Source organism: Anolis sagrei, chromosome 13 (assembly GCF_037176765.1).
Source record: "Anolis sagrei isolate rAnoSag1 chromosome 13, rAnoSag1.mat, whole genome shotgun sequence".
Lineage (NCBI taxonomy): Eukaryota > Metazoa > Chordata > Lepidosauria > Squamata > Dactyloidae > Anolis > Anolis sagrei.
This window is the reverse complement of record NC_090033.1, coordinates 3321007-3333770: the sequence shown is the minus strand read 5'-3', so window position 1 is coordinate 3333770 and position 12764 is coordinate 3321007.

The following is a 12764-nucleotide window of genomic DNA, read 5'->3' as shown; positions in this document are numbered from 1 at the left end:
CCTCAGAGGCTGTGAGGTTTGTTGGAGACTCGGCAAGTGGGGTTTCTATATCCGTGGAATGTCTAGGGTGGGAGAAAGAACTCTTGTTTGGGTTGCTGTGAGTGTTTTGGGCTGTCTGGAAATTTTCCAGAAGCATTCTCTCCTGATGTTTCACCCACATCTATGGAAAGCATGAGTTTTGTTGGAAACTAGAGAAGTGGGGTTTCTATATCCGTGGAATGTTTAGGGTGGGAGAAAGAACTCTTGTCTGGGTTGCTGTGAGTGTTTCTGGCTGTCTGGCCATGTTCAGAAGCATTCTCTCCTGACGTTTCACCCACATCTATGGCAGGCATCCTCAGAGGTTGTGAGGTTTGTTGGAAACTAGACAAGTGGGGTTTCTATATCTGGGTGAGAAAAAGACTCGGCAAGTGGGGTTTCTGTATCCGTGGAATGTCCAGAGTGGGAGAAAGAACTCTTGGCAGTCGGATGTTCCCCTGACGCACGCCTCCTTCTCCTTTGACCCATAGACAGATGGGTCTCTCTCCCATCTCTGCCCTTCAGAAAGATCCTTGGTTTCCTCCCAAGGCCTGTCAAGTCTCTGTTTGCCAGCAGGCAACCAAGGCCAGGCAGGGGTTGAGGCCTGGCTCGACAGGAGTGCCGTGGCTCCACATCCCCCTCCGATGGGGCTCCACCACTGCTGCCTCCTTCTTCTTGGCAGCCACCCCGGAGCCGCAACTCCGCCGCCGCCGCCGGAGGAAGGGAGGGAGGGAGGTCATAAATAACCCGGCTGGGAGCCGAGGAGCCCCAAGGGCGGCGCAGACTTGCCGCCTCCTCCGCCGCCGCTGTGGGGAACTCCTGCCGGCTGCTGCCCGCCCAACGCCTGGAGCCAGACAGAGGCAGGCAGGAGCCGGAGAGGACGGGTCACCCCTTGCCCTCTTCCCCACTCTCTAAAGCAGGCTCCTGGTTGGAGAGAGCAACCTTCTACAAGCCTCCTAGACTAGTTATTTGTTATGTATATAATTCAGATTGCTCACTACATTATAGGCGAGCTTGGGTCTCCGGCGTTGTCATAGTGTGGGCGAATGGACTCATTAGCAAAAGACCCTCCCATGAATGTATATCAGAGTAACTTAGCAGCAGCTGCGTGACCCAACACGTCAGAAAGAACATAAACACATTGACCAATGTTATCTCTTCCATAGGAGGCTTTTCTTTGTAGCAAAATAATATGGGTTGCATTATTTACAAACTTTCCATAACACAAATAAAGTTCTTTATATTTCCTTCTTTGCTTAAACCCTGGGCTTTTTTCTCATGCTTCACTCCCACAGAGCCTCTTCTCACACCGAAGTTACACAGTCGCTTTTTATTCCCACTGAAGCTTCACACATGATGGCCTTCAACCTATGGCTTCCTCTCACTGAAGCTTCTCACACCAGGTTTATTCACACCGAGGCCTACCTCACACTACGGCCTTTCTCCCACTGAGGCCTGCCTCACATTTAGGCCTTCTCACACTGAGGACTTTCTCGCACCAATGCCTCTCTCACACTGAGGACTCTCTCACACCGGTGCCTCTCTCACACTGAGGCAAACTAACACTGAGGCCTTCTCAGGTTGAGGCCTACTAACACACTAAAGCCCTTCTCTCACAGACATCTCTCAGAAACTGAGGGCTACTAAGCTACAGGCACACTGGTGCCTCTCTCACACTGAGGCAAACTAACACTGAGCCCTTCTCCCACATAGATCTCTCAGAGACTGAGGGCTACTAAGCTACAGGCACACCTGCTTATATTGAACTGCATTTTTGCAGTCACTGTATCTTTATATTTCTTTATATTTCCTTCTTTGCTTCCACCCTGGGCTTCTTTTTCATGCTTCACTCCCACAGAGCTTCTTCTCACACTGAAGTTACACAAGAGCTTCACACAGTAGGTTTTTACTCACACTGAAGCTTCACACACGATGGCCTTCAACACACGATGGCTTCCTCTCACTGAAGCTTCTCACACCGAGGCCTACCTCACACTAAGGCCTATCTCACACTAAGGCCTTTCTCCCACTGAGACCTACCTCACACTGAGGCCTTCTCACACTGAGGACTCTCTCACACCAACGCCTCTCTCACATTGAGGACTCTCTCACACTGGTGCCTCTCTCACACTGAGGCAAACTAACACTGAGGCCTTCTCATATTGAGGCCTACTAACACACTAAAGCCCTTCTCCCACAGAGATCTCTCAGAGACTGAGGGCTACTAAGCTACAGGCACACCTGCTTATATTGAACTGCATCTTTTGCAGAGTCACTGTATCTTTATATTTATATTTCCTTCTTTGCTTCCACCCTGGGCTTCATTCTCATGCTTCACTCCCACAGACCCTCTTCTCACACCGAAGTTACACAAGAGCTCACAGAGTAGCTTTTTACTCACACTGAAGCTTCACACACGATGGCCTTCAACACACGATGGCTTCCTGTCACTGAAGCTTCTCACGCCGAGGCCTACCTCACACTAAGGCCTTTCTCCCACTGAGACTACCTCACACTGAGGCCTTCTCACACTGAGGACTCTCTCACACCAATGCCTCTCTCACACTGAGGCAAACTAACACTGCCTTCTCATATTGAGGCCTACTAACACACTAAAGCCCTTCTTCCACAGAGATCTCTCAGAGACTCAGGGCTACTAAGCTACAGGCACACCTGCTTATATTGAACTGCATTTTTTGCATAGTCACTGTATCTTTATATTTCTTTATATTTCATTCTTTGCTTCCACTCTGGGCTTCTTACTCATGCTTCACTCCCACAGAGCCTATTCTCACACTGAAGTTACACAAGAGCTTCACACAGTAGCTTTTTACTCACACTAAAACTTCACACACGATGGCCTTCAACCTACGGTTTCCTCTCACTGAAGCTTCTCACACCAGGTTTACTCACACCAAGGCCTACCTCACACTAAGGCCTTTCTCCCACTGAGGCCTACCTCATACTGAGGCCTTCTCCCACTGAGGCCTGCCTCACACTGAGGCCTTCTCCCACTGAGGACTTTCTCACACTGACGCCTCTCTCACACTGAGGACTCTCTCACACTGAGGCAAACTATCACTGAGGCCTTTCATTTAACCCTTTCAGTGCTTGAGTCACATTTTTGTAATTAAAAATAACTAGTTAATTTTTAATATTTTTGACAAAATACAACTTACATCATGCCAGGTTATCCCTGAGAAACTCCATCAGTTTCTTCTAGTTTGTTCTAGATGCATCATCAGTGGGGTTTAGTGTGTTCTCTGGCTGTAGGGTAAACTACACGTCCCACTATGGTAAGTCAGTCCCCTCAAACCCCTCCAATAGGTTGAGTTAGTCATGGGTTGGGAGGACAATGGCTTTATAAACAAGCACTTTGGTCTCCCTACGGATGTTCCGATCCTCAAACACTCTCTGCATTCATTCAGAAGAAAGCTGCACTGGCAGAGCTCAAGCGGTGTTGTATTTTAGTGTCAATGTTGACTTTTGTGGAGAGGTGGCTGCCAAGGAAGCAGAAATGTTACACCATTAAGCTGTATTTCCGGCATTGCAGAGGGATTGGCTGGTGCCTGCTGGAAGAGCACTTTGGTTTTCTTGATGTTCAATGAGAGGCCGAGCTTCTCGTATGTTTCTACAGTGGTGTTTAGAGTGCCTTGTAGGTCTTCTTCTGAATGAGCACAAACTACATTATCATCAGCATATTGGAGCTCTATAACCGATGTTGTTGTGCCAGAGGGATTGCCTGGTGCCTGCTGGAAGCGCACTTTGGTTTTCTTGATGTGCAATGAAAACCAAAGTGCGCTTTTGCAGAGGTGTTTATAGTGGCTTGTACATCTTCTTCTGAATGAGCACAGACTATGTTATCCTCAACATATTGAAGTTCTATAACAGAAGTTGCTGTGCCAGAGGGATTGGCTGGTGCCTGCTGGAAGCGCACTTTGGTTTTCTCAGTGTGCAATGAGAGGCTGAGCTCCTTGTATGCTTCTGCAAAGGTGTTTAGAGTGGCTTGTAGGTCTTCTTCTGAATGAACACAGCTTACATTATCATCAGCATATTGGTGTTCTATAACAGATGTTGTTGTGCCAGAGGGATTGGCTGGTGCCTGCCAGAAGCGCACTTTGGTTTTCTCAATGTTCAATGAGAGACCGAGCTTCTCGTATGCTTTTGCAGAGGTATTTAAAGTGGCTTATAGGTCTTCTTCTGAATGCACACAGACTACATTATCATCAGCATACCGGAGTTCTATAACATTTATTATTTATTTTATTTATTTACTGTATTTGTATACCGCCCTTCTCAGCCTTTCGGTGACTCAGAGCGGTTGTTGTGCCAGAGGGATTGGCTGCAAAGGTGTTTAGAGTGGCTTGTAGGTCTTCTGAATGTGCACAGACTACGTTGTCATCGGCATGTTCAACGAGAACCTGAGATGTCTTTTACACCAGAATCTCAGGCCAATGTATTGAGAGACCAGTCACTCTCCTTGCAGTGTGATTTCAAGGCAACGTTGTCGTAATGGTGAGGCCACGGACCATATTTTTGTTCTTGTGGACCACAGCTGGTCCACGGACCACAGATTGGGAACCACTGCTTTGGGTAGTTTCTTTTTGTATGAAAACCCAAGAAGTCCTCCTTGGGCTGACTATAACCAAGAGAAATGATGCCAAAATTGAAGATTAGAGAGATGGGCCAAAACTAACAAAATGAAGTTCAGCAGTGACAAATGCAAGATACTCCACTTTGGCAGGAAAAACGAAATGCAAAGATACAGAATGGGGGAGGCCTGGCTCGAGAGCAGTACGTGTGAAAAAGATCTTGGAGTCCTCGTGGAGCCAGGAATGTGATGTGGCGGCAAAAAAAGCCAATGGGATTTTGGCCTGCATCAAGAGGAGCCTAGTGTCTAGATCTAGGGAAGTCATGCTCCCCATGCTCTATTCTGCCTTGGTTAGACCACACCTGGAATATTGTATCCAATTCTGGGCACCACAATTCAAGAGAGATATTGACAAGCTGGAATGTGTCCAGAGGAGGGCGACTCAAAGGATCAAGGGTCTGGAGAACAAGCCCTATGAGGAGCGGCTTAAGGAGCTGGGCATGTTTAGCCTGAAGAAGGGAAGGCTGAGAGGGGATATGATGAGGGCCATGTATAAATAGGTGAGAGGAAGCCACAGAGAGGAGGGAGCAGATCAAGGGTCTGGAGAACAAGCCCTATGAGGAGCGGCTTAAGGAGCTGGGCATGTTTAGCCTGAAGAAGAGAAGGCTGAGAGGAGACAGGATGAGGGCCATGTATAAATATGTGAGAGAAGGCCACAGGGAGGAGGGAGCAGATCAAGGATCTGGAGAACAAGCCCTATGAGGAGCGGCTTAAGGAGCTGGGCATGTTTAGCCTGAAGAAGAGAAGGCTGAGAGGAGACAGGATGAGGGCCATGTATAAATAGGTGAGAGGAAGCCACAGGGAGGAGGGAGCAAGCTTGTTTTCTGCTTCCCTGGAGACAAGGACGCAATCAAACTACAAGAGAGGAGATTCCATCTGAACATGAGGAAGAACTTCCTGACTGCGAGAGCCGTTCAGCAGTGGAACTCTCTGCCTCGGAGTGTGGTGGAGGCTCCTTCTTTGGAAGCTTTTAAGCAGAGGCTGGATGGCCATCTGTCAGGGGTGATTTGAATGCAATATTCCTGCTTCTTGGCAGAATGGGGTTGGACTGGATGGCCCAGGAGGTCTCTTCCAACTCTTTGATTCTATGAGGCTGGGTGGCCATCTGTCAGGGGTGCTTTGAATGCAATAGTCCTGCTTCTTGGCAGAATGGGGTTGGACTGGATGGCCCAGGAGGTCTCTTCCAACTCTTTGATTCTATGAGGCTGGGTGGCCATCTGTCAGGGGTGCTTTGAATGCAATAGTCCTGCTTCTTGTCAGAATGGGGTTGGACTGGATGGCCCAGGAGGTCTCTTCCAACTCTTTGATTCTATGAGGCTGGATGGCCATCTGTCAGGGGTGCTTTGAATGCAATATTCCTGCTTCTTGGCAGAATGGGGTTGGACTGGATGGTCCAGGAGGTCTCTTCCAACTCTTTGATTCTATGAGGCTGGGTGGCCATCTGTCAGGGGTGCTTTGAATGCAATATTCCTGCTTCTTGGCAGAATGGGGTTGGACTGGATGGCCCAGGAGGTCTCTTCCAACTCTTTGATTCTATGAGGCTGGGTGGCCATCTGTCGGGGGTGATTTGAATGCAATATTCCTGCTTCTTGGCAGAATGGGGTTGGACTGGATGGCCCAGGAGGTCTCTTCCAACTCTTTGATTCTATGATTCTATGATTCTCAAGACGACGAATTGTGCAATTTTGCAGAATCCGGAGAAGGAAGGGAATAGGGATCTTAGGTTTTTTCCTCTCCTTTCCCAGCAACACGGCCCTGTTCTGCTTGTGCCCCCAGCCTCCCCCAGCCCTCCTTTCCACCAGACTTGATGCAACGTGATGAATAAACATTGTGACTGACAGAAGATGAGCAACTAGCTGGAAAAGCCAGTGGCATTTGGTGGTTTTAACAAGCAGGCGGGGGGGGGGGGGGGGGGGGGCGGCTGCCGTTCTCCCCCCAACCCACCCACCCACCCACCCAAACCCCAAATCCCAGGATTTATAAAACACAGCTCTGGCTGCTCCCATCTCGAAAGCGATAAACCTCAAAGTGTGAAAGGAGCAGAGTTCCTCTTTTTATCTCCTTTGTTCTGTGGCCTTCTTCTTTTTTCAAAAAAGAGAAAGAAATCCGGAGCTGTCAAGTGCAAGGATGAAGGTTCCGCCAGCGATGTGCCGTGTGGCGAGAGAGAGAGAGAGAGAGACAGCTTATACGCTTGGCTTGGCGCTTCCCTTTTATCATGCCAGGCGGCAGCGGCGCAGAGAGGGAACGGGAGAGGAGATGCCTCCTCTGAAGAAGAAGGAGAAGAAGAAAGAGAAGAAGGGAATCCTGCACCCACGCTCACAGCGACAACACGCGCCCAGAAACCGACTCTCGCCTCCACTCTTGCGGCCTTGCAGGCTTCGGAACGCAGAAAGAGTGGGCACAAACCCGCTTGGCAAACACTAGGGCTGGGCGGTTTCGTTTCGTAATTTCGTAATTCGTTAAAAATTCGTTATTTTTTTATTATAACGAAGCGATATTGAACCATTCAGGAGCAACTAAAAAACGAAACGAATTTTTCCAATTCGTTTCGTAATTGTTTCGTTATTGATTCGTTATTGATTCGTAAATGTTTCGTTATTATTTCCGCATGTCTGGTGCAAGTTTTAGGGTTGCTGTTTGTTTTCTCAGTGAAAAAAAATATAATTATCACACCAACAGTCAACAACAGAGGGAGAGGGAAGCTTCTGAAGTTTTTTTAGTGTATTGCGCGATCGCGGCCACCATTAACGAATTGATTCGTAATTGTTTCGTAATTGTTTTATGATTTCCGAAATTTTGTAAATATCGAACTTTTTTTTAAGGAAAATTTCGGAATACTTTTAAATAACGAAACGCAAAAAAACCCTAAAAACGAATCGAGTTTAGAAACAAATTTTTCTGTGTTTGGACAGCCCTAGCAAACACCCATCGGTGCAATCGCTCAGGTTGCAAGCCGTCAGAGGGGAACAAACTTTGTGTGTGTTGTGGCAGGGGAGGAAATTAAGAAGAGACTCCAAACGGCTTCCCATAACAATGTGACAAGCCTTGCGAGCCTTGCCGTATGTCGCCTCTAAGTCGGCGAGGGCCCAGGACAGTGCTTTCCAAACTGTGTGTCGCGACACATTAGTGCCGTGGTTCTCAACACCGTGACCCCTACATATGCTTCCACATGTTGTGGTCTGATCCCCTGTCTGATCCCACAGCAAGTTGGCTTCAGAAAAGGCAAAAGCTGCACATCACAAGTGTTGAACCTGACTCAGCACATAGAAGATGGCTTTGAAAGGCAGCAGATCACGGGAGCTGTCTTCACAGACCTGTCAGCAGCCTATGATACTGTGAACCACCGCCTCATCCTGAGAAAAATGTATAGTATCACCAAGGACGACCACCTCACCCGCCTCATAGGAAACCTGCTACAAAACAGGAGCTTCTTTGTTGAGTTCCAGAGCCAGAGAAGCAGATGGCGGAAACAGAAGAATGGCCTGCCTCGGGGAGCGTGCTTGCTCCATCCATGTTCAACATCTACACCAATGACCAGCCACTGCCAGAAGGGACAGAGAGTTTCATCTATGCTGATGATCGTGCCATTACCACTCAAGCAGGGAGCTTTGAGATGGTTGAACAGAAGCTTTCCGAAGCTTTAGGTGCTCTTACTGCCTATTACAGGGGAAACCAGCTGATCCCTAACCCATCTAAAACACAGACATGTGCCTTTCATCTCAAGAACAGAGAAGCATCCCGAGCTCTGAAGATCACCTGGGAAGGAATCCCACTGGAGCATTGCAGCGCACCCAAATACCTGGGAGTCATTCTGGACCATGCTCTGACCTACAAGAAGCACTGCCTGAACATCAAGCAAAAAGTGGGTGCCAGAAACAATATCATACAAAAGCTGACTGGCACAACCTGGGGATCACAACCAGACACAATGAAGACATCTGCCCTTGCGCTGTGCTACTCTGCTGCTGAGTATGCATGCCCAGTGTGGAACACATCTCACCACACTAAAACAGTGGATGTGGCTCTTAATGAGACATGCTGCATTATCACGGGGTGTCTGCGCCCCACACCACTGGAGAAATTACACTGCTTAGCCGGTATTGCACCACCTGACATCCGCCGGGAAGTAGCAGCCAATAGTGAAAGGACCAAGGCAGAGACATCTCCAGCTCATCCCCTGTTGGGTATCAGCCAGCACGTCAACGACTTAAATCTAGACATAGTTTTCTAAGATCTACAGAGACACTCGCTGGAACACCTCAGCAAGCGAGAGTCCAAAAGTGGCAGGCTCAAACCCAGCGCCTCAACCAATGGCTGATATCAAATGAGAGACTCCTTCCTGGGCACACAGAGGACTGGGCGACTTGGAAGGCACTGAACAGACTGCGATCTGGCACCACGAGATGCAGAGCCAACCTTAAGAAATGGGGCTACAAAGTGGAATCCTCGACATGAGAGTGTGGAGAAGAGCAAACCACTGACCACCTGCTGCAATGCAACCTGAGCCCCGCCACATGCACCATGGAGGACCTTCTTGCAGCAACACCAGAAGCACTCCAAGTGGCCAGATACTGGTCAAAGGACATTTAACCAACTACCAAACTCACAAGTTGTGTACTTTTCTGTTTGTGTGCTTTGTTCTGTTAGAAATGTAATATAATGGACTAGTTGCTCTGATACGACAAATAATATGTTGTGGTGACCCCCAACACAACATGAGGGACTGTATTATGGGGTCTGCGGCATTAGGAAGGTCGAGAAACACTGACCTAAAGGTTCAGAGAGCTTCTGTTCGATCACTTCAAAGCTCCCTGCTTGAATGGTGCTGTCGCTCCATCTTCCATGCCAAAGAGCTTTGTTGTCCGTAGAGGTCCTCCCAATCATAGAATCATAGAATCATAGAATCAAAGAGTTGGAAGAGACCTCATGGGCCATCCAGTCCAACCCCATTCTGCCAAGAAGCAGGAATATTGCATTCAAATCACCCCTGACAGATGGCCATCCAGCCTCTGCTTAAAAGCTTCCAAAGAGGGAGCCTCCACCACACTCCGGGGCAGAGAGTTCCACTGCTGAACGGCTCTCACAGTCAGGAAGTTCTTCCTAATGTTCAGATGGAATCTCCTCTCTTGTAGTTTGAAGCCATTGTTCCGCGTCCTAGTCTCCAAGGAAGCAGAAAACAAGCTTGCTCCCTCCTCCCTGTGGCTTCCTCTCACATCGAGTCACCACGTGTCCTTATGGGTGCCTTTTATTACCTCCCCGCTTATTTATGTACTACTCACATGGCTGTTTTCAATCTGAAGGCGGGAGCTCACCTCAAACCGGGTTTGAACGGCCAACCTTTCAACCTTGCAGCTCTGCGGTTTAACCCGCTGTGCAAAGCCCGGCCTCGGCTTGAGTTCATCTGCTCATAGGCAACCATAAACAGCTTGACAAGACGGCATCTCATAGTACACACAAACTATGTTTGGGCAGGAGTTGTTGGCTTAGTTTTGTCCTTATCTGTCGGAAATCCTCATGACTTCGATATCTCAGAGTTGGCTGGGCCTTCCTTGTAAAGGTGTGCCGGAGGCTCTCCATGCTCCACCTTGGTCAAACACCGACCGGGCCGCACTGTCGCCTTGTCGCTTCTTTCCGCGCAATGTTTGCCAGGAGTCACATTGTGCAGATGTCTCCAAAGCAGCTGTCGTTGTGTAGGAATGGGACAAAGCAGAGGCTGTCAGGTACGACTTGCTCACCTGAGAACAATGAAAGGCATGATCCCAAAGGACACGTCTTAGCTTCAATTTCCCAATGTGAACTTTGAGATTCACACATTGCTCTGGCATGTTTGGCCATTGGGATGTCTACCATTGTGCTACAGAATTGTTGTTGTTGTTTGTTGTTTATACAGCCATCCTGTTGGCTGTGGCCACCCCCAGCTCCTTCAAGGTCAAGCCAGTCACTTCAAGGATAACATCTATCCTGTTGGCCGTAGACACCCCCAGCTCCTTCAAGGTCAAGCCAGTCACTTCAAAGATAACATCCATCCTGTTGGCCGTGGCCACCCCCAGCTCCTTCAAGGTCAAGCCAATCACTTCAAGGATAACATCCATCCCGTCGGCCGTGGCCACCCCCAGCTCCTTCAAGGTCAAGGCAGTCACTTCAAGGATAACATCCATTCTGTTGGTCCTGGCCACCCCCAGCTCCTTCAAGGTCAAGCCAGTCACTTCAAGGATAACATCCATCCTGTTGGCCGTGGCCACCCCCAGCTCCTTCAAGGTCAAGCCAGTCACTTCAAGGATAACATCCATTCTGTTGGTCCTGGCCATCCCCAGCTCCTTCAAGGTCAAGCTAGTCACTTCAAGGATAACATCCATCTTGTTGGCGGTGGCCATCCCCAGCTCCTTCAAGGTCAAGCCAGTCACTTCAAAGATAACATCCATCCTGTTGGCCATGGCCACCCCCAGCTCCTTCAAGGTCAAGCCAATCACTTCAAGGATAACATCCATTCTGTTGGTCCTGGCCATCCCCAGCTCCTTCAAGGTCAAGCTACTCACTTCAAGGATAACATCCATCTTGTTGGCGGTGGCCACCCCCAGCTCCTTCAAGGTCAAGCCAGCCACTTCAAAGATAACATCCATCCTGTTGGCCATGGCCACCCCCAGCTCCTTCAAGGTCAAGCCAATCACTTCAAGGATAACATCCATTCTGTCGGCCGTGGCCACCGCCTGCGCCTTCAAAGTCAAGGCAGTCACTTCAAGAATAACATCCATCCTGTTGGCCGTGGCCACCCCCAGCTCCTTCAAGGTCAAGCTAGTCACTTCAAGGATAACATCCATCTTGTTGGCGGTGGCCACCCCCAGCTCCTTCAAGGTCAAGCCAGTCACTTCAAAGATAACATCCATCCTGTTGGCCATGGCCACCCCCAGCTCCTTCAAGGTCAAGCCAATCACTTCAAGGATAACATCCATTCTGTCGGCCGTGGCCACCGCCTGCGCCTTCAAAGTCAAGGCAGTCACTTCAAGAATAACATCCATCCTGTTGGCTGTAGCCACCCCCAGCTCTTTCAAGGTCAAGCCAGTCACTTCAAGGATAACATCCATTCTGTTGGTCCTGGCCATCCCCAGCTCCTTCAAGGTCAAGCCAATCACTTCAAGGATAACATCCATCCTGTTGGCCGTGGCCACCCTCAGCTCCTTCAAGGTCAAGCCAATCACTTCAAGGATAACATCCATTCTGTCGGCCGTGGACACCACCTGCGCCTTCAAAGTCAAGGCAGTCAGTTCAAGAATAACGTCCATCCTGTTGGCCGTGGCCACCCCCAGCTCCTTCAAGGTCAAGCCAGTCACTTCAAGGATAACATCCATTCCGTCGGCCGTGGCCACCCCCAGCTCCTTCAAGGTCAAGCCAGTCACTACAAGGATAACATCCCTCTTGTTGTCGGTGGCCACCTCCAGCTCCTTCAAGGTCAAGCCAGTCACTTCAAGGATAACATCCATCCTGTTGGCCGTGGCCACCCCCAGCTTCTTCAAGGTCAAGCCAATCACTTCAAGGATAACATCCATTCTGTCGGCCGTGGCCACCACCTGCGCCTTCAAAGTCAAGGCAGTCACTTCAAGAATAACATCCATCCTGTTGGCCGTGGCCACCCCCAGCTCCTTCAAGGTCAAGCCAGTCACTTCAAGGATAACATCCATTCTGTTGGTCCTGGCCACCCCCAGCTCCTTCAAGGTCAAGCCAGTCACGTCAAGGATAACATCCATCTTGTTGGCGGTGGCCACCCCCAGCTCCTTCAAGGTCAAGCCAGTCACTTCAAGGATAACATCCATCCTGTTGGCCGTGGCCACCCCCAGCTCCTTCAAGGTCAAGCCAATCACTTCAAGGATAACATCCATTCTGTCGGACGTGGCCACCGCCTGCGCCTTCAAAGTCAAGGCAGTCAGTTCAAGAATAACATCCATCCTGTTGGCCGTGGCCACCCCCAGCTCCTTCAAGGTCAAGCCAGTCACTTCAAGGATAACATTCATTCTGTTGGTCCTGGCCATCCCCAGCTCCTTCAAGGTCAAGCCAGTCACTTCAAGGATAACATCCATCTTGTTGGCGGTGGCCACCCCCAGCT